General features: G+C 36.2%; 1 protein-coding gene across 5 annotated transcripts in view; it reads right to left on the bottom strand.

Annotated features, from left to right (window-relative positions):
* The window catches only part of MTMR3 (myotubularin related protein 3), a 79,535-nt gene extending 52,886 nt beyond the window's left edge, over positions 1–26,649 (bottom strand). For 4 of the 5 annotated variants that reach the window (XM_006762072.2, XM_006762073.2, XM_006762074.2 and 1 more), the window contains exons 1-4: positions 26,144–26,649; positions 24,003–24,156; positions 23,837–23,909; positions 13,322–13,408 (exon numbers count right to left, since the gene is read on the bottom strand). The gene's annotated coding sequence lies outside the window, so the exon portion shown is untranslated. The remainder of the gene's footprint in view (positions 1–13,321; positions 13,409–23,836; positions 23,910–24,002; positions 24,157–26,143) is intronic. The other variant, XM_015562886.1, reaches the window with a different exon arrangement.
* Positions 26,650–26,990: the final 341 nt, after the last annotated feature.

Genomic DNA, 26,990 nt, shown 5'->3' with positions numbered 1-26,990 from the left:
TTCTGCAATGTTAACAAAGCTGAACATATATTAAATATCCTCAAGCTGGGCACTCTTTTCTACCCACTTTCTTAAAACCTGTATTTCAGCACTGAGACAATCTAATGTAATGGGATAAAGTCAGGAAACCAGGTTTTTATTAAACTCCCATGTTCACCATCCTCAGAGCTGGCATCTAGTATAGGAAAAAACTCCAGGGTAGGAAGGAAGTCTACTTGCCCTGCATTACTGGGCTCTTAAGTTTGTGTTGTTATGGGTACCAGCACAACAGAAAAACTATAAGGGCAAGGAATCAAAAAGCTGACCGGATGAGACAATTTGGTCCATGTGATGAGTATATTAATGAGATAGCTACCTAAAAGTTTCCAAGCATACCCAAATAATCTGACTTTCAAGAAAAAAAAATATTATATGGGGCTAGGGTCATACTGTAACAAAATGGGAGAAGTTAAGGAATCTTTTCATTTTTCTTAAATCTAATCTTGGTCCAAATTACAAGTGTAAACTACAGAATAAAAAGAAATGTAAACCCATCTAAGGGATTTCAGAATAGCTAGCTAGTTTTGTCTCCAGCTTCTAAACTTTCCCCCAGAAAAGGATACAAGGACAGAAGGGATTATTTTATCAGACAGTAAACCTAATCAGACAGGTAAATATTATTTTGCAAAAGTCAGAATTTAAGATCAAATCCCGTTTTTCTTCCTTTATTTTATGCTCCACAGCTCGTGGCAGAGTGGAAGAATACGATTTCTGCTTTTACTCTGCTGTATCACTTCAGTTTCTGCTGTTTAAAACAAAGCCTTCAAAGGAACATTCGTGTTTATGAATTTAAAATGCACTGTAGCATTTTAAAGAGTGTTTTTAGGCATTCTGGCACAACTTTAGAGTCAGCCTGACCTTGCCTCAAAACCTAATTCAGACATTTATTATTCTGTAATCCTGAGTAGGTCATTTGTCATTAACATGCTTCTGATGGCAACAATATCTCATAGTGTTATTGTAAAGATTAAGTTCTAATACACAGAAACAATTGGAAGTGTACCGGCACTTAGTAATCACATACATGTTGGATAATAAATGCCCTGTCATATATCAATAATTAAACCACACAGTTTCTAGGCATGTTTCTTGAGCTTTCAAAAGAAATATAATTATCTACCCTGATCAAAGAGCCTCACAGGATTATTGGAGAATAAACCAATACAGTTGACCCATGAACAATGCAAGGATTACATTCTGACTCCCACCAGAATTGAAAATCCACACATAACTTTTGACTCCCCCAAAACTTTATTAATAGCCTACTGTTGACCAGAAGCTTTACTGATAGCCTATATAGCCAATTAATAAATATTTTTATGCTATGTGTATTATATAGTATATTCTTACAATAAAGTAAATTAGAAAAAAGGACATATTTTTAAGAACATCATAAAGTTTATCTCCATTTTCTCAAATTGTTGTAAATCTCCAAAAAAATTCCAATATATGTATTGAAAAAGAATTCATGTATAAGTGGAACCGTGTAGTTCAAAATCGTTTTGATCAATGAGCAACTATATATATTAAAAAACTCTTAAATTAAAAGGTCTTCATTATAGAAGAATCTATTACTTAGTTCACAAGAAAATAACAGTTAAAATACTGCATACAGAACTCTATTTAAATACTAGAATAAAACTATATAGGCTTAGTAAAACTAGTCTAAAAGGGTATATCCTTTGTTAAACAAAACCAAACTGTGAAGAAATGCCATTATCTTTATATTTAAAAGCTAGAATTTACTAAATGAAGAGCCAATCACTGAGCTATGTACTTTTCATATATCATTTAATCTTCATAGGACTGTTGAGGTAGGTACTACTTAGCCTATTTCACAATGATGCTTCCAAGTCTCTCAAGGATTAAGTAAGTTGTCCAAAGTCAAAGAACTAGTACACTTCTATAATCTAAAATACCAGTGTAGTTAGTACTGTCTATTCTAATAAATGTTTGCTAAAAATTAAAAAAATAAATACCAGGGTAGAATGGACACATTACCATGATGTGACATGATCACCTAAATGCAGTTTTCCCCTAAAACAATGATAGGATCTTTTCAACTTCTACAAATATGACAGTGTATAATAAAGTTTTGGAAATTAGATATTAAAGAAAGATATATAAATTTTACATTAAAACGCAAATGTAACAAAAGAAAACTCCAGAAGTTACATGTACAAGAAAAAAAATTGGGCTTCAGAATATCCAACAGGGCATGTGGAAAACCACCACCTTCTTTGAGTACTCCACTATGGATAGTTGCTCCTTTGGTTAGATGTGTGCAAAGAATTTTAGTGTCCTGAGTTTAATTTTCACAAAATATTTACTCATTATGATACATAATGTCTTTATGCATAAATTAAGTGCCCTAAAAATGTGTACTGTTACAGGGAGAGCAGATAGGAGAATAAATGTGACTTGGACAAGCACAAGTATATCATCTCTGCAAGAGGTGATGATAAGGGGACAACTAAAAATTCTGTTGGGTTTATAGTATCATCTTGATACTTTACAATATCAATGTACAAAGAAAGGCCATTAACAGACTAAGGTCTGATTAGTACCTCCTTAGTTCAAAACTTATGTGAAGATACATGCTGTAATACCTGGTGACAACAACCCAATGAAATATAAGAGTAAGTCAGCAAATGCATTTTAATTCTCAAATTTCAAAATGTCTTGACCAAGAGGTAAAATAAACTATATATGCATTTAATTAAGAAGCTTAAAAAGCATACTGAAAATTCTGATCATACAGAAACCTGAGGTAATATGTGCCAACTCTGAGGTGTATCTAAGAATTTAGATATAAGATTATCCTCAAAATTAAACTATAAAACCCCAGAATCACTCTGTGATTACATAAGAGAATATCCTTATCTTATTCTTGGAAATAAACTCTAAAGTATTCTGAAGCAAAGGGTCATAGTGCCTCCAACTTACTCTCAAATGGTTCAGGGGGGAAAAAATGGAGAATGATAAAACATATGAAATAAAATGTAAACAACTGGTGAAGGACACTGGCAAGTTGCTCATATTATTTATGTTATTAGATTTGAAATTACATCAAAGCAAAAAAATTATTCTTTAAAATCTGACACAAGCCCTGACCGGTTTGGCTCAGGGATCAGGTCGAAACCAGCTATCCAACATCCCCCAAGGGGTCCTGGATTGTGAGAGGGTACAGGCCAGGCCGAGGGACCCCACCGGTACACGAATCCATGCACGGGGCTTCTAGTTATTAAACGTCAGATAGAGCGTTGGCCTGCGGACTCAAGGGTCCCGGGTTCGATTCTGGTCAAGGGCATGTGCCTTGATTGCGGGCACATCCCCAGTGGAGAGTGTGCAGGAGGCAGCTGATCGGTGTTTCTCTCTCATCGATGTTTCTGACTCTCTATCCCTCTCCCTTCCTCTCTGTAAAAAATCAGTAAAATATGTATTTTAAAAAAATCTGACATAAACATGACAGATTAATAGTTAGTCTCTAAGTACATGAATATTCATTATATTAATTTATTATTCTATATTTTCCTTCTTTAAAAAATCCAAAGAAAAAGCAGGTTGTACTCTAGTCCTAGGTAAAGTATATTCTAAGCATGAGGAAGGCTGCATAACACTACCTTAGAATGATGCTACTAATAATCTGAATTTACTTTGCTCATTTCCATGCCTTCCAAGCAATCCTATCCTATATAATAAAAGCCTAACATGCAAATCGACCGAACAACAGAATGACCAGTGGAACAACCCATCACTATGACACACACTGACCACCAGGGGGCAGACACTCAATGCAGGAGCTGCCCTCAGCCCACAGACTCCAGGCCAGCCAAGGCGGGTGCCAGCGGGGACCACCAATCATCCCCTAGTCGCCCTGCAGAGGGAGGTGACCAGCGTTGGCGACAGGGAGACAGGGCCAGCAAGCAGGCAGTGCCAGGCTGGCCAAGGCGGGTGCCAGCAGGGGCCCCCCCAATCACCCTGCTGGTCACCCTGAAGATCAGCCCTAATCGCCAGCCAGGCCTAGGGACCCTACCGGTGCACAAATTTCGTGCACCAGGCCTCTAGTTATCTATAATAGTAAAAGCATAATATGCTAATTAGACCAGACGACCTTCCAGATGAAGCCAGGGCTGTGTGGGAAGCTCAGGTTCCAAGTGCCTGCCAGCAGCCAGAAGGAAGCCCCGGTCCCAGGTGCCAGAGGGAAGCCAGTGCCAGCAGCCAGGGGAAGGAAGGCCTACTCTTGCACAAATTTCATGCATCAGGCCTCTAGTAACTTTAATAAGTGGGTAAGTATGCCACTCCAGTGCTCTAGTAAATTTATAAACAAAACAAAAAGGAAACTTTTTAAAAAGAACTTTTACTATAAAACTAAAAAACAAAGGTACTTACAGTGATAGAAGTCAAAATAGTGATTTCTCTTTACAGTATGTACTGACTGGGAAAGGGTGGAAGTCTTAGTGGAGGAGAGCTATAAATTTCCTACCTTAATCTGGATGTAGTTACAGGGGTCTATACATATGTAAAAAGTTATCAAAATTTAATTTAAAAGTTATTACACTATTATATGTATATTATTTCTCAATTTAAAAGAAAAAGAGTTAAAACAAACAGAAAATACTTTCAGGGACCAGAGAAGTTCTCAATTTAAATCCAAAACCTGTAATACAAAAGGCTGACAGGGATTATACTGGCACTCAAGATCTATTATAACTAGTCCCTATAATCTTGATTAACATGACTATACCACTGAGATGGGTATTTTTTTAAAAAGAATAACTATTGCAAAGCTTTGAGTAGAAGGTGTGCAATGCAATGAGATAAAGGCACATGGAAAGAAAGAAGAGCTGGCTGTCAGGAGATCCCACCAAATAACAAAATCTTGATGAGTCCATAACATTAACTGTTTTTGCAAAAGGAATAGAAATCAAATTAGATACACTCCCCTCTACTGTCTTAATCTACTTGAATATAAAAATAAAAATATGGAAAGGTTTTTTACCCTTCTAATGAGACTACAGAAACGGAAAATTGTTTTTTTTTAAATACAGCTTTGGCAAAAACTAAACACTTATCATTTGGGATGTTGTCCTTTATCAAAACAATGTCTTTATGTATAAGACAACAAAAACCAAAATCAATGTATGTAATGGTAAATACAGTAGGACAATGAAACTAACATTTAAGAGGCAAGTATGGAAATAGATAGGGGCATATCAACTACTGCTATCTTCATTCCACTAGGCTCTCTCCTTTCAGAGATGGAAGTACTGTTAACCTTGTTGTGTCAGTATTTCCACTGCAGAATTTAAAACAAAATCTTTTTCTAATTAAATAGTGAAGTTGCAGGTCACCATTCAGAAACTACTCTCAACTCTAAATTCAAGATATTTTAGCCAACAACTCTTAAAAGTTCATCTTTTTAAAGTTCACTTTCTTAATAACAAACTAAATATAATCATAAGCTCAGAAGTCCAAATAAAAGGTCTGGGAATTATCATTTTTATTAAGTAATGTAATAGGCAAAACTAATCCATAGTGACCAGATCAATGGTTTGCTGGGGCAAAGGGGAGAATTGACTGTAAAAGAGCATCAGGAACCTTTTTGGGGGCAATGGAAATATTCTATATCTTTTTTTTTTATTGATTTTTTTTATAGAGAGGAAGGGAGAGAGATAGAGAGTTAGAAACATCGATGAGAGAGAGACATCGATCAGCTGCCTCCTGCACATCTCCTACTGGGGATGTGCCCGCAACCCAGGTACATGCCCTTGACCGGAATCGAACCTGGGACCTTTCAGTCCGCCAGCCGACGCTCTATCCACTGAGCCAAACCGGTTTCGGCAGAAATATTCTATATCTTGAAAGAGGTAATGGTTTTATAAATGTACACATCTGTCAAATTATACTAGGTTACTTCTGTTATACACAAATATCTTAAAGTTGATTTTAAAAGTATACACACACAATTTAGGCTTTTAAAAATAACTGGAAAATCAAATGCTAAGAAAAAATTACTAAAATTGATTTAACTGAAAGAAATGAAAAGGTTATTTGTATAGAGGCCAATCTAGGTGCCTCCCAGAGTGACTTGGTCCTCACCTGCTCTACTCTCCACACACTATTTCCACTCCTTAACCACTTGCTCAATGCTAGAAGCTTTTCAGTCAAAACACCGGTAAAGAATTATGTTCATATTATGGGATGTTATATAATACTTAAGAACATCTGCTTAAGACATATTGTTGAGGAAATGTAAAATAAAGGCACAGTATATTAAGAAAACTAAGAATGAAGGATGGATGGAAATGCGAAGGGATTAAGAAGTACAAATGGTAGTTACAGGAGAGTCATGGGGATAGGAAGTACAGCATAGGAAATATAGTCAATATTCTAAAGACTATGGATGGTGCAGATGGGTACAAGGTTTATCAGGATGATCCCTTAGTAAGCTACATAATGTCTAATCACTGGAGTGTACACCTGAAACTAACACAATATTATGTCAACTGTAATTGAAAAATAAAAAATTATTTCAAAATAAATAAAAAAGATACCTAGGAATAAAGTTAACCAAGGAGGTAAAAGACCTGTACTCAAAAAATTATAAGATACTAAAGAAATTAAGATACAAATAAGTGAAACCATTCAAAAAGTTTCATTTTCAACCATTTTTGTTACTAGATGCAAGACAAATATGTAAATGACTGTAACACGACATTCAAATATTTTAAATACAAGTCGGCACCAAAAATGAACACACACAAATTTAGTAAGATACTGTTTAGTATAGTCCCATATCTAGACTTCAGTTTAAATACCTTGTTTATTCCTAAAATCTTAATCTTAGCCATAAATTTCCTGATGGGCTTAGTTTTGCATATTAAAACCCCAACAAAATGTTCTTTTCTCTAGCCTATTATAGACGGTTTAATTAGCAGAAATAAGTCACTCAGAACTATATACCATGATCTAATAATGTTTTTCACTAATGAGGAATAACAAATGAGTTCCTGAGTTATCTGATTTAAAATTTTAAAGCAAATCACTTAAACCTTAAGGATAACAAAAGCACAGGTAAAACAAAATGCATATATAAGGTCATCAACCAGTATCCTAAATAAAGTTAGATATCTGAAACATATTATAAACATAATTATACTGGGTTGAGTTTAATCTAGAAAAATACTTCCTACAGATTAAAACCAAGACTAGAAAATGCCTAAAAATAAATATAATTAATAGTCCTGAAATACTTATTAAATTTCAAGACCCAAATGGCTTATTGGGCATATTAACACTGCTTTATGACAATTTTATTAACCCTTTGATGAGAAAACTTCCCTTTCTCCCTTCATGACTAGCTTCTGCTTTCAAATTGGACACTTTAAACCACTTCACCAAATGTGTCAGTGAGAAATCCAAGGCAAGACAGAATGTCAGTTACTTTTAAGTATGTACATTTTGGACATAAAGAATAAAAACGTGCCCTGCTAAAGAATTAAGAAGAGGGGAGCCTAGAGAAAACAGTTTTCCCTCCAGAAGAAAACAGAAAGGACAGGAAGCATAAAATGAGGAAACTTAATTAATGACCCAGTGACTACTAGCAAAACTATGTAGTCAGTCATATGATATTTTTTCCCAAAACATTAAGGGTTATAATTGTTGATTTTAGCCTGATACTAAAATGTCTCTTTTAGGGAAGAAAGAAATAAGGCAATTCAATTAACCATACAAAAAGGCAATAATTTCTTTGTATTCTTAAAGGCAAATAATATTGTGTACATCTACGTGTTAGATTCCACAACCAATAGCATTTTTTTGTTACAATTCCCTTTCCCTTAACGTATGACATTATTTTTAAATTAATAGTTGACAGAATTTCCAGACAGATTCTGGTAAAACCTCCACTGTATCAAAAAAAAAAAAAAAAAGCAGAAGACTATCTTAACCATTCAACATATTTTACCCACTTGAATCAAAAAAGCAACTTACACATGAGTAATTCCAACTCCTACGCCTATTATCAGTGATGGCGAACCTATGACACCTCTGACACGCGAACTCATTTTTTTGGTTGACTTTTCTTTGTTAAATGGCATTTAAATATATAAAATAAATGTCAAAAATATAAGTCTTTGTTTTACTATGGTTGCAAATATCAAAAAATTTCTGTATGTGACATGGCACCAGAGTTAAGTTAGGGTTTTTCAAAATGCTGACACGCCGAGCTCAAAAGGTTTGCCATTACTGGCCTATTTCTTTTCCTTGACAGGCAACAAACTGAATGAGGTCAGAGACCATATAACCTTGTTTTTACCACTCCATCCACAAGGCCTGGGGCATAACAGTGCCTAGTAAATATGCAGCATTTGGTAAATATTGTGTTAATAAGCCTAAACCAAGTCCCATAAAAGAAACAAGCAGAGACATAAAAGAGGAAGATGTTTCAAGGCAGAGGACATGCTTCAAAGAGCTCCTACCTGCTTAAAATTCAAAATTAATTAGAACACATAGAAGTACTTTTAAATTATATAACCAATTTAGCCCTAGCTAGTTTTGCTGTAGTTAAGAGAGTCAGCCCGCAGACTGAAGGGTCTCAGGTTCAATTCCAGTCAAGGGCACATGCCTAGGTTGCAGACTAGATGCCCGAAGGCAACTAATCAACCAGTGTGTCTCTTTCACATCCATGTTTCTCTGTCTGTCTCTACCCCTCCCTTCCACTCTCTCTAAAAAGCAATGGGATAAAAAATATCTTCAGGTGAGGATTAATTTTAAAAATATACGTATAACCAATTTATCGATGCTTGCTTAACATCACGGACTTATTTTTCAGTACATTAAGAAGTAAAACCTTGTTCTGGCATACATTGGGAGATTAGTGTTAAGAAGGAAATATACATGTAAAGTTCTAAACAGCACAAGTATACATCATGCTCCTAACACTTCCCTTCCAGGTACATCTCATACTAAATAACACTAGCGATTACTAATCAATTACTAATCTTTTCTAACTGAAACACAAACTCTGCATTAGCAACATAAGACACTGAATGATTTCAGATGGGAAAACGTATAATTTCAAGATAAATAAGCAAATTCCTATCAAATGATCCCTTGACAGTTATTCAACTCCCATTTAATCTGTTAGCAAATACTGTTTAACTCATAAAAATCTTCAAGTTACACAAAAATCTTACTTATCCATATATATCATGGACACAATATGTCAATTTACCCATAATGACTTTTTACCAAGACATAAAGCTATGAAAGGAAAGCAAAAAAACAGGTATTAAATAAATGCATAATCTATAATAATAAAAGCGTAATATGAAAATCAACCTTACAGCGGAACAGCTGAACGACGGTTCGTACAACCTTCAGTACAAAGCCAGGGCTGCAAGGGCCTACTCTTGCACGAATTTCATGCATCGGGCCTCTAGTATTTTTATAACCTTCTATCATTTACCTAGTAGTATTCAATAAAATAAGAATAAATTATTTGACATCTTTTGTCAATATTTAAATACTAGCTCTACTGAATAATGCCAAATTTGACATGAAGAATCGTTCCAGTGAAGTAAAGGTTCTGGTGAACAAAAATATCCAATTCAGTAAGTGAAAATTAGATAAAAATTACATGCTATGATTATAAAGTCTGCTATGTATGGGCTGCTACTTTCAATTCAATTCCCAGTACAATATTTAAAGTATTACATGAAGGGTCTTTCCTTGAGTAACAAGGAATAGAGAAGAGAATAGTATCACTAAGAAAACAATTCTGTAATCCTAAACAATGATCCAACTATAAGAGATACCTTTGGCCACACAATTTTTTATTTCAGCAATATACAGATATATGAAAACTTAATACCTCCTTCATATGAAAAACATAGTCACTTAGCATCACCTTTCCACTTCTAATGTTAAAACAGATTTTTTAAGAGGCTAGTCCTATTGTTGTCATATTCTAATGAAAAGCAGCTGGGGGAAGCCAATACAAAATCCTTTATAAAGATGTTGGGATATTATAGAACAAGAACAGAATAATCCATAATTAAATAGTGACATCATGTCTTAAAGCTCAAAATACTGTGGTTACAGTGGCCAGTGAAACAGTTGCAGCTATCAATTATAAGCATTAGAGACCTACTGGTAAAGTAGTAGATCCAGGGTATTGTTTACAATCTATAATAAAAGTGTAATATGCTAATTAGACCAGACAGCCGAACAACCTTCCGGACAAAGCCAGGGGTGCAAGGGCCAAGCCCCTTGCATGAATTTCATGCATCCGGCCTCTAGTCCTATTATAAAGGCTAAACATTTCTTAATTTACATAAAATCCCTCCATAAATCATTAGAACATGTAAATCAGGACAGATGCAACAAAAGGCTGCCTACAAAATCTAATACATTAATTTATTCAAAACTTGCATCATACAAAATCTTGCATTTCTAAAAGATTCATCTCTGATGGAGTAAATGGGTTTCTAGGAGAATAAACAGGATACTTTTTCATAATGTTTTTTAAAATATATTTTTATTGATTTCAGAGAGGAAGGGAGAGGGAGAGAGAATCATTGATCAGCTGCCTCCTGCACACCCCACACTGGGGATAGAGCCTGCAACCCGGGCATGTGCCCTGACCGGGAATCAAACCGTGACCTCCTGGTTCATAGGTCAGTGCTCAACTACTGACCCACACCAGCCGGGCTGAAAGTTTTTCATAAGATTTTTTATGCAGATGTGATCTTATCCATATTTTTTCTTCATGGCCATGAAATTTCCCTGGAGAGGAGATTCATAGCAGCCCCACTCCCAAAAGTTTTGCTTTTTGAAAGATAAGGGAAACTCCAAGGCGGCTTCTTTCTGCATCTGTTGACCAGGACCCTGAAAGAGCACACCTGGAAACTGATGCATATACTATTAAGACCCTCCCCTGAGACCTTCCCTAAACTTTCCATCAGCAAGCAAGAGATAAATCCGCTCATTGTGCTGCTCTCCCTCCAAGCAGCACTCTGGTGCCCTTCCCTTTTCCCTTACCCCACAGGCACATATCCCCAGACCCCTAAGGAACCCCACCAGGGGAACAATGGGCAGCAACAGCTTGTCCCAGCTAACTCCCTGAACCTGTCTCCAAGGCCCCCTTTGGGTATTCCCATCTCCCATCCCCTTTTCCTTAAATAAATTTTTCTTTAAGCGCCATCTGAGATGGCTATTTAGCCTGCCTGCGCACCACCGACTTGAACCTTTCATATGTGAGGCAAAAGCTGACAGAACTGAATCCACAATTGGGATATTAGCACTCTTCTTTCAGTAACTGACAAAACAACAAGTAGGTAAATATATAAGATACTTTAATAATTCCTATCAACCAGTAATTGATATCTACCTGCAGGATACATATTCTTTTGAAGGACACATAAAATATTCACCATGATATGCATCACTGCAAAAGAAATCTCAAAGTAAAAAATTTGAAATCCCAGCCAGGTTGCTCAGTTGGTTGGAGCACCATCCTATACACCAAAAAGGTGGCAGGTTCAATTCCCAGTGAGGGCACATACCTAGGTTATGGGTTCAATCCCTGGTCAGAGCAAGTACAGGAGGCAACCATCAATGTTTTTCACATCGATGTTGCTCTCTTTCCCCCTCTCTGCCCCTTCTCTCCCCCATCACCGCTTCCTTTCTCTCTTTAAAAAAAAAAAATCACTAACAAGATATCTAAAACCCTAAATATTTGTTAATCAAAGCAACATACTTCTAAATAACCCAAAGCTAAAAAAGACAATCAAAATTAGAAAATATTTTGTACTTAATGGTAGTACATAATGTGTCAATTTGAGGGATGCAGTTAAAGCAATGCTTATACGAAAATTTCGGTATCTGTACAGAAAAAGATGAACCTCAACCCTTACCTCGTTCATTAAACAGAGTGTTTCACAGACCTAAATGTAAAACACAGTACTATGAAACTTCCAAAAAAATTTTAAGAAAATATCAGTGAGCTTGGTTTAGAGAAGATTCTTTACATAGAATATAAAAAACATTAACTACAAAATAAAAAACAAATCAGTAACTTAGACTTCATAAAAATTCAATTTTCAATCTTTGAAAGATACGTCAAGAAAATGAAAAGGCAAATCACAAACTACAAAAACATATTTGTAAAACATGTGATTTACAAAACCTGTGATAAAGAACTCATATCCAGAATATAAAAAGCACTCATGCAATGGTAAACAAAAAACAAATTTTTAATAGGCAAAAAATGTGAAAAGACACCTCACCAAAAAAGATAAATGAATGGCAATAAGCACATCAAAAGATAATCATCGTTAATCACCTGGAAATCACAAAATAATATCATGCTAGCGTAATACTACAGGCCCACAAGAATAGCTAAAGTTAATAAAGACCTACGACACCAAGTTTACCAAGTATGCGGAGCTCCTGGAATTCTCATCCATTGCTGATGGGAATGTAAAATGGTATAGCCACTTTGAAAAATACTTCGGCAGTTTTTCATAGTTGCAAGCACGCATTTACTATACAAACCTGCAATTTCCACTCCTAAGTATTTAACCAAGAGAAATGAAAACACATGCCCATACAAAGACCTGTATACATTCATAGGACCTTTATTCATAACAGCTACTAACTAGTAATTAAAGAGGACAATTTACTACTTTTTTAAAATATATTTTTATTAATTTCGGAGAGGAAGGGAGAGGGAGAGAGAGAAACATCAATGATGAGAGAGAATCACTGACTGGCTGTCTCCCGCACGCCGCGTACTAGGGATTGAGCCTACAACCCGGGCATGTGCCCTTGACCAGAATCGAACCCAGGACCTTTCAGTCCGTAGGCTGATGCTCTATCCACTGAGCTAAACGGGCTAGGGCTGGGGCTGGAATATTTTTAAATTCATGTACACATTAATCCCATTCATCAAAGACTTCCAAAACAACAATCCTGAAAGTTTGAGTACTCATTTTTTATTCTCACTTAATGTGTTATACTCAAGTAATTAGGGTCAAATAATAAGGGAGATTTTGTAAGACAACATAATGCCAAGACCTTAAGCAAGACAAGAAAGCTGCTCCTAATACCTTATTCACCACATCAACCTTAACCTCAGCCTAAAGAAAACAAATTAAGACTTTTCTTCATCTCTATCACTAACTGATTTCTCAGGAGTCCATCTAATCCATATGTAGACAATTCATGGAACCTACAATTATTCGTGGCTCAATAAAGCTTACCATATATATCTCACCTCTTTACTTCCTCTTCTCTGTTCTACTTTTCACTCAGTTTTCCTCCTCCCTATTTCTAATCCTTTTATAAGGTCACCACAGGTTCACTGTCAGAATATAAAGAGGATATTTATGACTAATCAGTGAAATTATGACTACAATATGACTTTATTTCTTTGCCCTTCTACTGATTTGTGGTGATCATCTCTTTAAAGGAAACTTCTACACTGTATAGGTATAAATGGTTAGAAAAGAATATTGATCCATCCTTTACCTATCAAAAACACTTTTCCCTTTAAGCCAGCGGTTCTCAACCTGTGGGTCGTCCCTTTGGGGGTCAAACCACCCTTTCACAGGGGTCGCCTAAGACCATCGGAAAACACATATATAATTACATATTGTTTTTGTGATTAGTCACTATGCTTTAATTATGTTCAATTTGTAACAATGAAAATACATCCTGCATATCAGATATTTACATGATGATTCATAATAGTAGCAACATTACAGTGATGAAGTAGCAACGAAAATAATTTTATGGTTGGGGATCACCACAACATGAGGAACTGTATTAAAGGGTCGCGGCATTAGGAAGGTTGAGAACCACTGCTTTAAGCCAAGACCATTGAAAATGGAAGATACTTCATTTTCACTCCACTGATTCTGAAGATTAATTCATATATGAAGTAAGTTCACCTATGTGTATTAAATGTTTATCCTGAGATTAAAGTTCAAGCTTTCTTTAAATACTTAGAAAGTCAGTGTAGAAACAATAATAGGTAATAGCATTAGATATGTCAGAATTCTCAATTGTAAGTGAAAGAAACCCAAGCTAACTTAAAATCAGAACCGACTTGCTCACAGGAGGATACTGAGGTGGGACACAGAAACAAAGAATGAACCTCAGGCAGTCGGGCCTCAAAGGCTCAGTGCTACCGGATCCGTCTCTGTATCTCACGCTTCTCTTACTCACTGGCCTCATTCTCTCCCACTGTACAGACCGCCCGACTCCTGCTAGAGGCAGTCCCAGCTTCACCAACCCAGAAGAAAACGGACAGTCTGCTCCTGTAGTCTGTGTACCAATATCAGAGAAGAACACCTACTGGCCCTTTTTGTTAAATGCCAATTAGTACTATAAGTGGGATAGGTACAAAATTGGCCAGGCCTGGTACACATGTTTAATAACCCTTAAGTAACCAGAAAATGAGGAATGAGAAATCATGATGAATAAATTACAATTTACTTGCCACTATCTATAAGTTAATTTATTTCGATTCCATGAATTAAATGCAAGGACCTCAAAAACAAATAAAACCCAGTGAATACTCTATTCCTTCCGCTAGAACTATAAATTACATGTGGGGAGTTCCTAATGTTCAAAAAGATCTGGTTTAAGGATACAATGAGAAATTAATAATCCTCCAGATATCATTCAAAATGTAAAAAATAAGAAAAGCTAACCTCTGGCACTGAACCACTGACCTAAAATTGCAGGACTTTTCTAAACTCACAGGGGAAAAAGGAATAGGTCAATTTAGTGGGCGTGTATAAAGAGTAGTTTAGCAAGAAACAGAGCAATCTCATTTTAAAAACTCACTCAGTAATGGCACAAATCTGAAACTAAAGAATAAAATGAAACTTGTTGGTGGATATAAAATCACCATTGCAATGGCTGAGATTCATGCAGCACACAAGAAGCTAAATATCTCTGGAGAAAAGTGTCCTTCTTTAAAAGACTTTTTTCTTCTTTAAGGAATCTGAAATTTCCTACCATATCTAAGTTTTAAATTACTTTGTTTCAGGGCTAATCATTTCAAAACAATTGAGTGTTACAAATCAAACCCAGCAACCACAAGTCCTTGCTGATCCACCACTCAGTTTAACGATGCAGTTTGCTACCAACTAGTTTTTATCTTTTCAGTACTTCCAGTCCCATGCAAGCTGTTTCTGTTCTACATAACTGCATGTACACTCAGAATGCAATTCAAACAACTGATCTAAATTTAATACTACCTGGGTACCCGATAAGACATAGAAAAAGGCTCACTTTCCACTAATTTCTTGTTGAGCATTGCCCCATGCACCAGGAGGCCATGGAAGCTCAATTCCCAGTCAGATTACATACTCAGGTTGCAGTCTCAATCCCCAGTAAGGGGTGTGCAAGGCAATCAGATGATGTTCTCTCATCATTGATATTTCTCTCTCTCTGAAATTAAATATTTTTTTTAAAGAAATACACTTTTAACTTTTGAGAGGCACATTCTGGAGAAAGCTCATATTAAATGACAGCACTTTGAAAACTAACTTTTCATTCCTAAATATTATGCTTGAAAGACTATAGCAAATAGCTAAAAGCATCTCCCACGATATTCAATAGGAAAGGACTATCATGTTCAACAACTTTTACTGAGAAATAGAACGTACAATAAAAAAAATGGGTCACTTCATCCCTGTGGCATATTCACTTAGTTTTATCTATGAAAAATACTTTTAGATTATTCAAGTGTTTTCTTATCTGAGACAACCTTCAACAATATGAAAAGGGCAAACTATTTCTACACAGAGTGAACATTAAGTGATCTTTGGTAGTGATTATAAAAGATTAATCTGCCACCTAGGAAAACTTAAGGCTATGAAATGGAATTTAGAAATGGAACGGCAATCACTCTAATCCACAAAAACAGAGTTAATACTTCTTATTTCACAGTTCTGAAGCCAGGCCCACCTTTGTATAATTTTTACTCCTGAAATGTGCAATGCGAGTAGGCAAAGGGTCTGTTCTTCAAAATTGAACTGATTCTGGACTTGCTTTGGTTTTTCTGGTTTGTTCAAGTAGGAAACAGTAGCTACAGTGTCTGACATGAACTTGATACTTGTGCTTACTACTGAGCTAAGTATATTCCCTGAGCTCTAGAAAACTGATACAGCATTGAGCTTCTTGAGTTAACCCTTAGTCACTACAAGACTATTCTCATTCAGGCCCAACAAGGAAACAGCACTGCAGCCCCACAAAAATAACCACTATTCTAAACCCTCACCTTGTTTCCCATCCCCAAGTTTTACAAGAGTGATTAAGGGGAAAAAACCACCAACCTTAGTTGCATACTAGTATGGAAGTCTTCCTACCATTATTCCCAGGAGGTACTGCAAGATCTCATCTTGATTTCTTGGCTGCCTTTCACTTGATGTAATCATAGCATGAAGCTTTGAAATAGGACCCTGGGATAGACCATTCCCTTCAAAGCGTCTATCATTACTCCTTGGTGAGTCAGCTTCTGGACTGCTGCCAATGTGCTTTTTGTTGAGTTTATCATGGAACCATATTTTCTGTAGAGTTGAAATGATGGCCAAAACGCTGCATTTCAAAAGAGTCCCTCAACGTGTTTATCAAAGCCACTCACATGCTTTAGTGAAAGAAGGGGTTTTACGTAGTATCATGTTAAAAGATTCTCTTATGTTCAAGTGTCCAAAAAAGTCCGGTAAAAATCTTCTGATAATTTTGCTTAAGTAGAGAGTTTATGCTAATATGTACATTTAAAAGCTTTTTATTATGCCCTTAAGGAAGGAAAAGTTACTTTTCTGTATCAGGTAAATGAATTGAAGAATTTTGAAGTTAACAAAAACATAAGATATCCAAGAATTCTCTGAAGCTACATGGAATATCTCTGAAGGGAAAAATATGTTCTACTGTACCTTTTTAGAGGAGCCCACTAATAAAAATTTTTTCAACTCTTAGTTTTGAGAAGGTAAAACACTGTTGGGAATGGAGAAGGGGCATGTGCAGTACAATTAAAGTAGTTCCACCGAGCAGGAAGGGGAAAAGCTCCTAATAAAATAAAATAATGGACAGTAATAATGCTCTTAGAGTATACAAAGTAAAAATAAGTATTCATGTGTGGTATTATTCTCTTTAGAAGACACCAAAGTTGTTCCTATAAACTTTAAGACTGACAGGAGAGCAAATGTTCAAGATGAATCTGGACTTTGAGATGCTGAAAACGCGTTTCAGGTTGGAGAGGAGAAGGATATAGAATGACTTAAAAAAGTAACATACAGATTACAGTTAAAGAAATCTATCATCATTAAAATATGCTCATGTATGTTCTTAGTGTATAAATTTAAAGCATACACCAAAAACGCATTAAAGTTGCTTTAATACCCAAAGAGGAAAAGGTGTAAGTATGCAAAAACACTGAATATATAAAATATATAATTATACTGAGCAGCTATTATATTAAAGGGAAGGTATTACCTAACAAGTAAATTCAAACAAGTTGCATTTAATTTAGAATGCCAAGAATACCTTATCCACACACAAGATCCAAGCACCAAATGGCATAATCCTCTAATTTGTAATTCAGAATTCCCCAACTCTTAAGAGTTATACACATGGTAAAAAAGAGCTCAAGAAGTATTCAATAATCTATGAATCTCCATTACTTATAAGATATGCGCTGGTAAGTTTCTCTATTATTCTGTGTAACCACTAAAAATGGAAAATGTATAAGCTTCTTACTGCTTATGTAACAAATAGCTCTAAGAACCATATGTAAGAGACAGCAACAACCTGGTGTTGTTTAAATCTTGGTACAGAGTAAGTCTCCCATACACCATCTGTGATGGCGATTTAAAAATTTACCTCCAGCACTGATCCTCCTTTCTCTGCCTTGCCCTAAAAGCTCCAACTGTCTAACATATTTGTACTTAGATGTCCAATTGCTTACATGTTTAAAAGCAACAGACACCCACACGCACGCACACACACACATGCATGCACGCGCGCACAAACACTTGCCATCTTTCTGCCAAAATCCAAATCCCCTCGCATTTACCTTATTTCAACTCTAACACTAACCCCTGTGGGAAGAGGCAAGTGTTGCTACTGTGTTGTTATCACTCCAGTAACAGTAGCAAAAACTGCAACTAGTATACTAGTACATGGAGTGTTGACTAATGGCTAGCCTAGCTACTATGATAAGCACTTGGTGAATCCCCACAAAAGCCCCAAGAGGTAGATATTGTTATCCCCATTTTAAAGCTGAGAAATCTGAGGCACAGAGAAATTCAACAATTTGCCTAAGATCACAGGTAGGTATCATACTAGTGGTGGAGCCACCATTCAAACCCAAGCCTAAACACTTTTTGTTGTTGTTGTTAATCCTCACTCAAGGACATTTTTTTCTCCATTGATTTTTAGAGAGAATGGAAGGGAGGAGAGATAGATGTGGGAGAGACACATCGACTGGTTGCCTCCCACACATGCCCCAATCAGGGCTGGTGATCCAACCTGCAACCAAGATTCGTGCCCTTGACTGGAATCGAACCCGTAAACCTTCAGTCCGAGGGCCAACACACTAACTGCTGAGCCAAACCAACCAGGGTTTTTTAAAAAATATATGTTTTTATTTATTTCAGAGAGAGGGAGGGAGAGAGAAATCAGTGATGAGAGAGAATCATCGATTGGCTGCCTTCTGCACACCCCCTACTGGGAATGGAGCCAGCAATCTGGGCATGTGCCCCGACCAGGAATCAAACCGTATCCTCCTGGTTTACGGGTCGATGCTCAACCACTGAGTGACACTGGCTGGACTAAGCATGAGCTCTTAATCACCATACTAAACTGCAATAGGAAAGAGCTTCTATCCTTGACATCAGAAGATCTGGGTTCAAGTTCTAGTTCAGCTATTCACAAGCAGTGCAACCTCAGACAAGACTGACAGCTATGAAACACAATTTATTCACCTGTAAAGTGAGAGTGATAATATGGCCTGCCCTTACTGCTTCACAAGGTAGCAGTGAAAATAAAGTGTGCAACTAATAGAGCTAATTAAAAATTTATTTGTAACACAGGTCCCATAGTTGCTACCTCCATATTCCCAGGGTTTATTTTGGTAACTCTATTCTGGAATTCTAGACTTATGTCACCAACACTGTAGTCTCAGGAAAAGAGCCTAAAGCTTGTCCATTTCAAGTAGCCACATACAGGAGACCAACTGTTAATTTGCAATCCCCATTTCTATCAAAATAGGGGATCTTCAGGTCAATATTTGCATGTAAAATAGCTAGACACATAACAGTCTACAAATTAGATTTCCACTTACCAAATCACCACATTTGAAGTATAATATCTCTTTGTTCTAAGCAATATTCACTTCTCTGAATATTTTAACTCAGAAGAAATGTACATTGTTGAAATAATGTTCTGTACACCAAATATCTAAATCATAAAAGACATTTAAATCTGAAGAGCTTAAACTACGACTCTAGACTAAGCCAAAGAAATACAAACACACATACTATTCTCGAACATGTCAAACCACCATAGTCTCTGTAGTTTGCTGCAGGGTCAGAATTAGAACCTCAAAACTTTAACTTGCAAAAACTGCCTGCAATCTCTTTTCCAAAGAAAAAGGTCCCATTTCTTTCTTTCGGCCTTACATTGCTAGAAAAAGAAAACTCATTGCATTGGAATAGAGGATAATTTAGTTCAAGTACCTAATCAACCATAAACCACAAAACATGTCTTACGTCTTGTTCACATGAAACTCTGGCTACCAATGTTAATATTTCCAGGCATCTTGGGGGAGGGGAGGAAAGGAACAGGAAACTCTGTAGTGCTAATAAACATGTTTTACTTATAGACTTTTCATAACTAATTACATAACCTAATGCTGCTACTTAAAAGAAAAAAGTCAAGAATTCACAATTCAAAAGCTACTAAAAACATAGTATGAAATTATGCACTAATGTTTTATAACTAAATTTATCCACTAAGTATGTGTGCCTAAATTTTAAAAAGTTTAATGATTTAGTGTAAGATTATTTACATAACAAATTATTCCCATTCCAGAGTGGACTTTTTGGGGGGGTGAAGTTTACTAAGCAATTTACAATGACCTGTGAAAACTACAAGCTTTTCCAGGTCAAGGCATCATATTTTCTTTTTTTTTAGAACCATTAAGAAAAAAAATCCATGGGCCCTGGCAATGGTGGTTCAGTGGTCAGAGCATCGGCCAACACACCCAAGGGTCTGGGGTTCGATTCCCAATCAAGGGAACATACCTGGATTGCAGGTTCAATTCCCCAGCTCCAGTGTGGGTGAGTTTGGGAGGCAATCAATCTATCTCGCTCTTTCCACCGCTCCTACTATCTTTAAAAAAAAATCAATGGACTAGGAGGTCATGGTTTGATTATGGGTCAGGTCACATGCCCGAGTTGCCAGCTCAATCCTCAATGGAGACCATGCAGGAGGCAACTGATTGATAATTCTCTCTCATCATTGATGCTTCTATTTCTCCCTCTCCCGCCCTCTCTCTGAAATCATAAAAACATATTTAAAAAAAAAATCAATGAAAAAAATATCCTCAGGTGAAACAAGAAAACAAAACAAAAAACACACACATGGTCACATACACGCGTGTGTCTGCATGTGTGAATGCATGCTTCTTATAGCACCTTATTTGTAGTTATCAAAAACTGGAAAACAACTCAAATGAGCTTGAAGAGTGAATAAACAAACTGTGGTACATCCTATAGGAATACTACGTAGCAATAAAAAGTAGTAACTGACACCCAAAATACAGATATCTCAAATTGTATTATGTTAAAGAAAAGAAGCCAGAGTCAAAACGCTACATAGTACATGATTCCATTTATATGAAATTCTGGAAAAGACAAAATTATAGTAACAAGACAGATAAGCAGTTATCAGACACTGAGGGCAGTAGAAGGGGCTGACTCCAAAGGGTCAGGGAGAAATTTTCTTGAGGTGATAAAACTATTCTACATCTTGATCGTAGCAGTTTCTCCCCTGGCTGGATAGCTTAGTTAGTTAGAACATCATTCTGAGAAGCCAAGGTTGCAAGTTTGATTCCCAGTCAGGGCACATACAAGAATTAACCAAAGAATGTATAAATGAATGGAACAATAAATCAATGTTTCTGTTTCTCCCTCTCCCTCTTCTTCTCTTCCTCCCCTTCCCCCCTACCTTCCCCCCCTCTTCCCTCCCCTCTCTTCCCCCCCTCTTCCCTCCCTCTTCCTCCCTGCTTCCTCTCCCTCTCTCTCAGAAGAAAAAATATGATGTTTCCAAAACTTTCAGAACTGTACTCAAAGAGTTTCACTGTATATAAATTATACCTTAGTTTGAAAAAATTTTTAGACCATAGAATCTTAATTATTGGTCTGAAAACAAGGACCAGATGCTACTTAAGCAACCAAAGCAGGAACATTAACCCTTGTTAGATCTGCTTCCAGGTTTGAAAACTCCCTTCTATTAACATTTTGCCTAGAAATCTAAACAACAGTTGTAAAATAGTCATAAATTCCCTTAGGATTAAAAATATATTTTAGAGAAAACTACCTAGAGCTTTGTCAAGGGAATAAAACCCAAGCAGTAAATATTAACATAAATCTTTCCCAGAACCATGATGGTCACAACAAATGAGGTTACTCTCCTAATTTGGCTTCAAAAAGCCAAAATTTTACTTCACAAAACCTTTTTAACATTTGTCTAAAATCATTAAGTGCTTTTACTTAATTAGGCATTATAGTAAAATAGTTAAAAGTTCAGGTTCAAGTCATTCATTTTGGCTCAATGGGTAGAGTGTCAGCCTGCAGACTGAAGGGTCCCGGGTTCGATTCCAGTCAAGGGCACATGCCCAGGTTGTGTGTGGGCTTGATCCCCAGTAAGGGGCTTACAGGAGGCAGCCAATCAATGATTCTCTCTCATCACTGATGTTTCAATCTCTCTCCCTCTCCCCTCCTCTCTCTGAAATCAATAAAAATGTGTGTGTTTTTTTAAAGTTCAGATTCAAGAACTCAAATACCTAGGCAAGTTATTTAACCTCATTTTGCCAAAATTTCCACATCAGTAACATTGGAATAATTATAGCTACCTCTGAGAATAATCCCAGACAATTAAATGAGTTAATACATGTAAATCATTTAGAAAAGTGCCTGGCATATTTATGTAAGCCTCAGGAAGTTTTAAGCTGATACAAATGAATGATGTTAATAATCATCAGCTGTGTGTCTTTGGACAAATCATTTTACCTTTCTATATCATAATTCTGCTCTATAAGGTAAAAGACCTAAATTCAATGGCCTAAAGACCCACCTGGTAGTAATACTATTCTATGTTCCTATAATTTTTACCTGAATTGCACCTAATCGCCCTGCAAAGATTAGGTATTATCCTTTTCTATAGAAAAATCTGATACCAAAATAAACTAAACAACTTGCCCAAAGAGATAGTAAGATGAAGGCATAGCCAAGATGGAGATACGGTATTCTGAGATTCCTCAAAACTGTTCAAAAATTTTAGTCCTCCATCAACTCCTTCCCTTCTGATAGACACAGGTATGACATACCAAAAAAGCTCTCCACTTTATTTTTAAAATTCATTAAGCTACACAGCACATTTGTTTTATGCACTCTTCTATATGGCCATTTTATATCATAACTTTAAAAGGTAAAATATGGCCCAGCCAGTGTGGCTCAGTGGTTGAGCATCAACCCATGAACCAAGAGGCTGCTTGTCTGATTCCAAGTCAGGGCACATGCCGGAGTTGCTGGCTGAACGCCCAGTAAGGGGGCATGCGGGGCAAGGGAGCAGCCAATCGGTGTTTCTCATCATTGATGTTTCTATCTCTCTATCCCTCTCCCTTCCTCTCTCTAAAATCAATAAAAACGTTCATTCACACTGGGTGGCTATTGTTGCGTTGACAGTTGTCACTTTTTATTTGACAGTCTAAGGGGAAAGAGGTCAGTGTACCTAACTAAATAGTCAGATATTGCATGTTTTAAAATTTCTTGTGGCGCACTGGTTGAAAATCACTGTACTAAGGTGCCATATATATTTGAAACACAGTAATACTACATTTTAAATACACACAGATTATTTATAGGAAGAATATAAGAGCATGAGCTAAGAAACATAAATAACTTCTGGATAATGTAAATAAGATTTGAGGAGTACAAAAGGGATTCAATTGTATATTTTAATATTTTTATTTATTGATTTTACAGAGGAAGGAATATGAAGCAAGAAAACAGTCACACTATTCCACCAGCCAGAAATTTATCATTATTAATATTTCCATTCCTGTCTTTCCAAGGTCCCTCTTATATATAAAAGTATTACTTCACTTACTAAACAGGATTTTAAGTACAGCAAAACAAAAAGGAAATTAACATACTAGTTCTTTGAAAGACTAATTCTCTTCAGTATTTTCACAGTAAGCCAAAACCATGTGTACAGGGAACTGGAGAGAATAAGACAAGTGAAAGAAATCATACTTGCTCCTTTTCATTCATTCACCCCACGGCAAACTGGTGTCCATGTTTCAAGAATCATTATATACCCAAAGACTAATGAGTATGTTTCTTTTAAAGAGCAGTCTATTACATAAATAATACACACACATATATACACAGCCTTGCCAGTAGGAGGGACACACACAGTAAAAGTAATTATTATATCAAGACTAATTTTTTTGTCACCCTGAAAGTATCATTAACAGAAAGTAAAATGATACCTGAAAGGCTAATGTAAACTTAATGACCTCTCCCACAAAAACATTTTCTGTGCATATCAGATGAAGGAACAATCTACAAAAAATGGTGAGCGTTGGTTTTACAATGCTGTAACTTATTTACTGATATAAACAAATATGAAATAGTCCATCCACATTGATAACTTACTCTATACTAGACAGTATAATAAGTGCTGGGAAGTGGAGAACAGCCATCAGTACCTATTTCTGCAGGGTTTACAATCTACCTCTTTAAATAAGATGTCAAACATTAGGCATGTGGCCCCCAAAGGAGTCATAACATCTCAAATCTTCATGAAGTTCTAAAAAGATGTGAAAAAAAACCTTATAAATCATGCTATTTAAAGTAAAAAGGGATATCTGGACTTTTTTCCAAAGCATTGTATATAGCAATCATCTTCAGTATAAATTACAGTATCTCATTTCTTTAACTGGCAAAAAATAATCATTCGAGTTGCTCTTTTCAATAATATCTTTCTCTGACAATGACCCATAAGAAATAACTGAAATTAAGTTCCCCAAGATGGGAGAAGAAAGGGAGACATTTTTCTAGTGCAAAAGCACCATTTCCTGATGCCATCCATAACTTACAGGGGGAGGTGGGGCAAATCAAAAGCATTTATTCAAACTTAAGAAAAAAGTTACCTTTTAATCTAAGATTCATCATGGAAAGTTTGGCCTGAGAAAGCATTTTTTAAAAGTTAAAGGCTCAGGCTCTTCCAAATGGAATTAGAGTGACAGGTTAATTGTGGTACTTTGCAAGCAAAGGAAAGCAAGTAGCAATTATTCACCCCTTTACTCAGTCTCTAACACTTAAGCTCTTAGAAAATAAGGATATGTTATAACTGAACTGCTTTCCATAAAGCATGGACATTTTAAAATACACTCTAGCCCTAATCGGTTTGGCTCAGTGGATAGAGCATTAACCTTCGAACTGAAGGGTCCCAGGTTCGATTCTGGTCAAAGGCATGTACCTTGGTTGCGGGCACATCCCCAGTAGGGGGGGTGCAGGAGGCAGCTGATCGATGTTTCTAACTCTCTATCCCTCTCCCTTGGTTAGAATCATCCCAATATGCCAAGGTTACGGGTTCCATCCCCGGTCAGGGCACATACAAGAAGCAACTAATGAATGCATAAACAAGGGGAACAACATATCAATGTTGCTCTCCTCTCTCTCTAAAAAAATAAAATACACTCTACACGATATCAGCTCTTCACATTTAAGAGAAATACACTTACTCAGAATGTTTCCTACCCTATTATTTGCCCTTTTCTAAATTCAGTCACCTCCACAATGAAAAAAGATATCAAACTGATGCTTTATGAGCAAGGTTTATATGTTGGCCCTTATTGTAGACATGACTCTCCACAGCATGGGACACTTTAAAGCAGAGTATCAGAATCCAACCAGGCTGGACCATCTGCAGAGCTAGTGGAAATGCCCCCCAAAAAATCATCCATAAAAGCCCAACAACATATCGTAAGAGTCTAAAGCTGTGATAACCACAGCAGAGTATAATATACCTCAAGGAGTACCCAAGAAGCTCCACTGGAGTAAAGGAGAAAAATATTTTTTTAGCTTTATTTTTAATTCTCACCCTTGTTAATTTTTTTGGCGGGAGGGGTATATTTTATAAGGTACACTAACCAGTTACTATACTTATTGTTTGTCAATTAAATAAGTACTTAAAGACTAAGGATTAATGCTCAAAAAAATTTTTTTACTGTTGGGATGAACAATCAAAAAGTTTAGAGACCACTGAAGTACTCCTTGTCACTTTCATTTTTACCTGCCCCTTCCACAGAGTTAAGCTCTAAAGGCTAAAACCTGATGTCGAACAAAAGAACAAACTATTTTAAGGTCCCACCACCAAGCTAAAAGATAATAAATCACTATCAAGAACATGTGGAGTTGGACACTAGTACACTGTTGGTGGATCTTTAAAATAAACATCTATCAATACAGTACCTTGAGTATATTCAAATTTAAAATACTTTTTGACCAGATAAGCCCACTTTAAATATTTAGCCTAAGGAAATAGCATAATTGTATAAGAAAAAGTCCAAACCAGTTCATCACAGCACTATCTGAAGAAAACAAAATTGAAAATGTCCATTAACAGGGAACTGCTATAAACTATGATGCATCCATACCACAGAACACTAAATACCCATTATGGGAACATCAATTTGACATGGAAAGTTGTTGTGTAAGTATTTCAGTAGATAATATATAAGAGAGAAAAAAGAATTACCAAGTTATTACATCTAAGTGGGATTATGGATTACCTCTACTTTTTTAATTCTCCTGGGTTATCTCAAGTCTTGTTTTTCGTAGTTTTTTTTTTTAAATTTCCATACTGAATATGTTCTGTAGCTTTTATAATCTAAAATAATACTTTCTAAAATTTGAAATTTAAATAGAATTAAATTAAAATTCGTTACTGTTGCCCTATGGCACTTCCAAAACCTTTTTCCTTAGCTTTGTACCAATTCTCTCCAAATGTAAAATTAATCAATATACTTATTATTCCTTACATTTTGTCAGATTATCAATCGATGGATAATTCAGAGGACTGAATGAATTTATATTTCGCTTCTGCAACTAAATTATAAAAGCATTAGCTACACAATAAATTAAATTTAGAACCCAGAGAAATGAAATCAGGAATGCGTGCTACATGCTACTATCTCTCATAATGAAATCAGTCTAAACATCATGTAAAGCAGTGGTTCTCAACCTTCTGGCCCTTTAAATACAGTTCCTCATGTTGTGACCCAACCATAAAATTATTTTTGTTGCTACTTCATAACTGTAATGTTGCTACTGTTATGAACCGTAATGTAAATATCTGATATGCAGGATGGTCTTAGGCGACCCCTGTGAAAGGGTTGTTTGACCGCCAAAGGGGTCGAGACCCACAGGTTGAGAACCGCTGATAAAGACTCTAACAGGCACATAAAAGACCCAAGCCTGGGCATATCCAGATGATTTGTAGTGGTCAGCACCAAGACAATACCTAAAGGAAAGAGTAAGAACATTAGCGTAAGTTTATGTCTTATCTTTGTTCATTAAATCAACGATTTGTAAGAGTTATGAGATATTTCACCTTTAAAAGAATACTGTAGCTTTAAT

Source organism: Myotis davidii, unplaced genomic scaffold, assembly GCF_000327345.1.
Source record: "Myotis davidii unplaced genomic scaffold, ASM32734v1 scaffold478, whole genome shotgun sequence".
Taxonomy (NCBI): Eukaryota; Metazoa; Chordata; class Mammalia; order Chiroptera; family Vespertilionidae; genus Myotis; species Myotis davidii.
The sequence above is the reverse complement of the archived record's forward strand: the minus strand, read 5'-3'. Positions and strand labels throughout refer to the sequence as shown.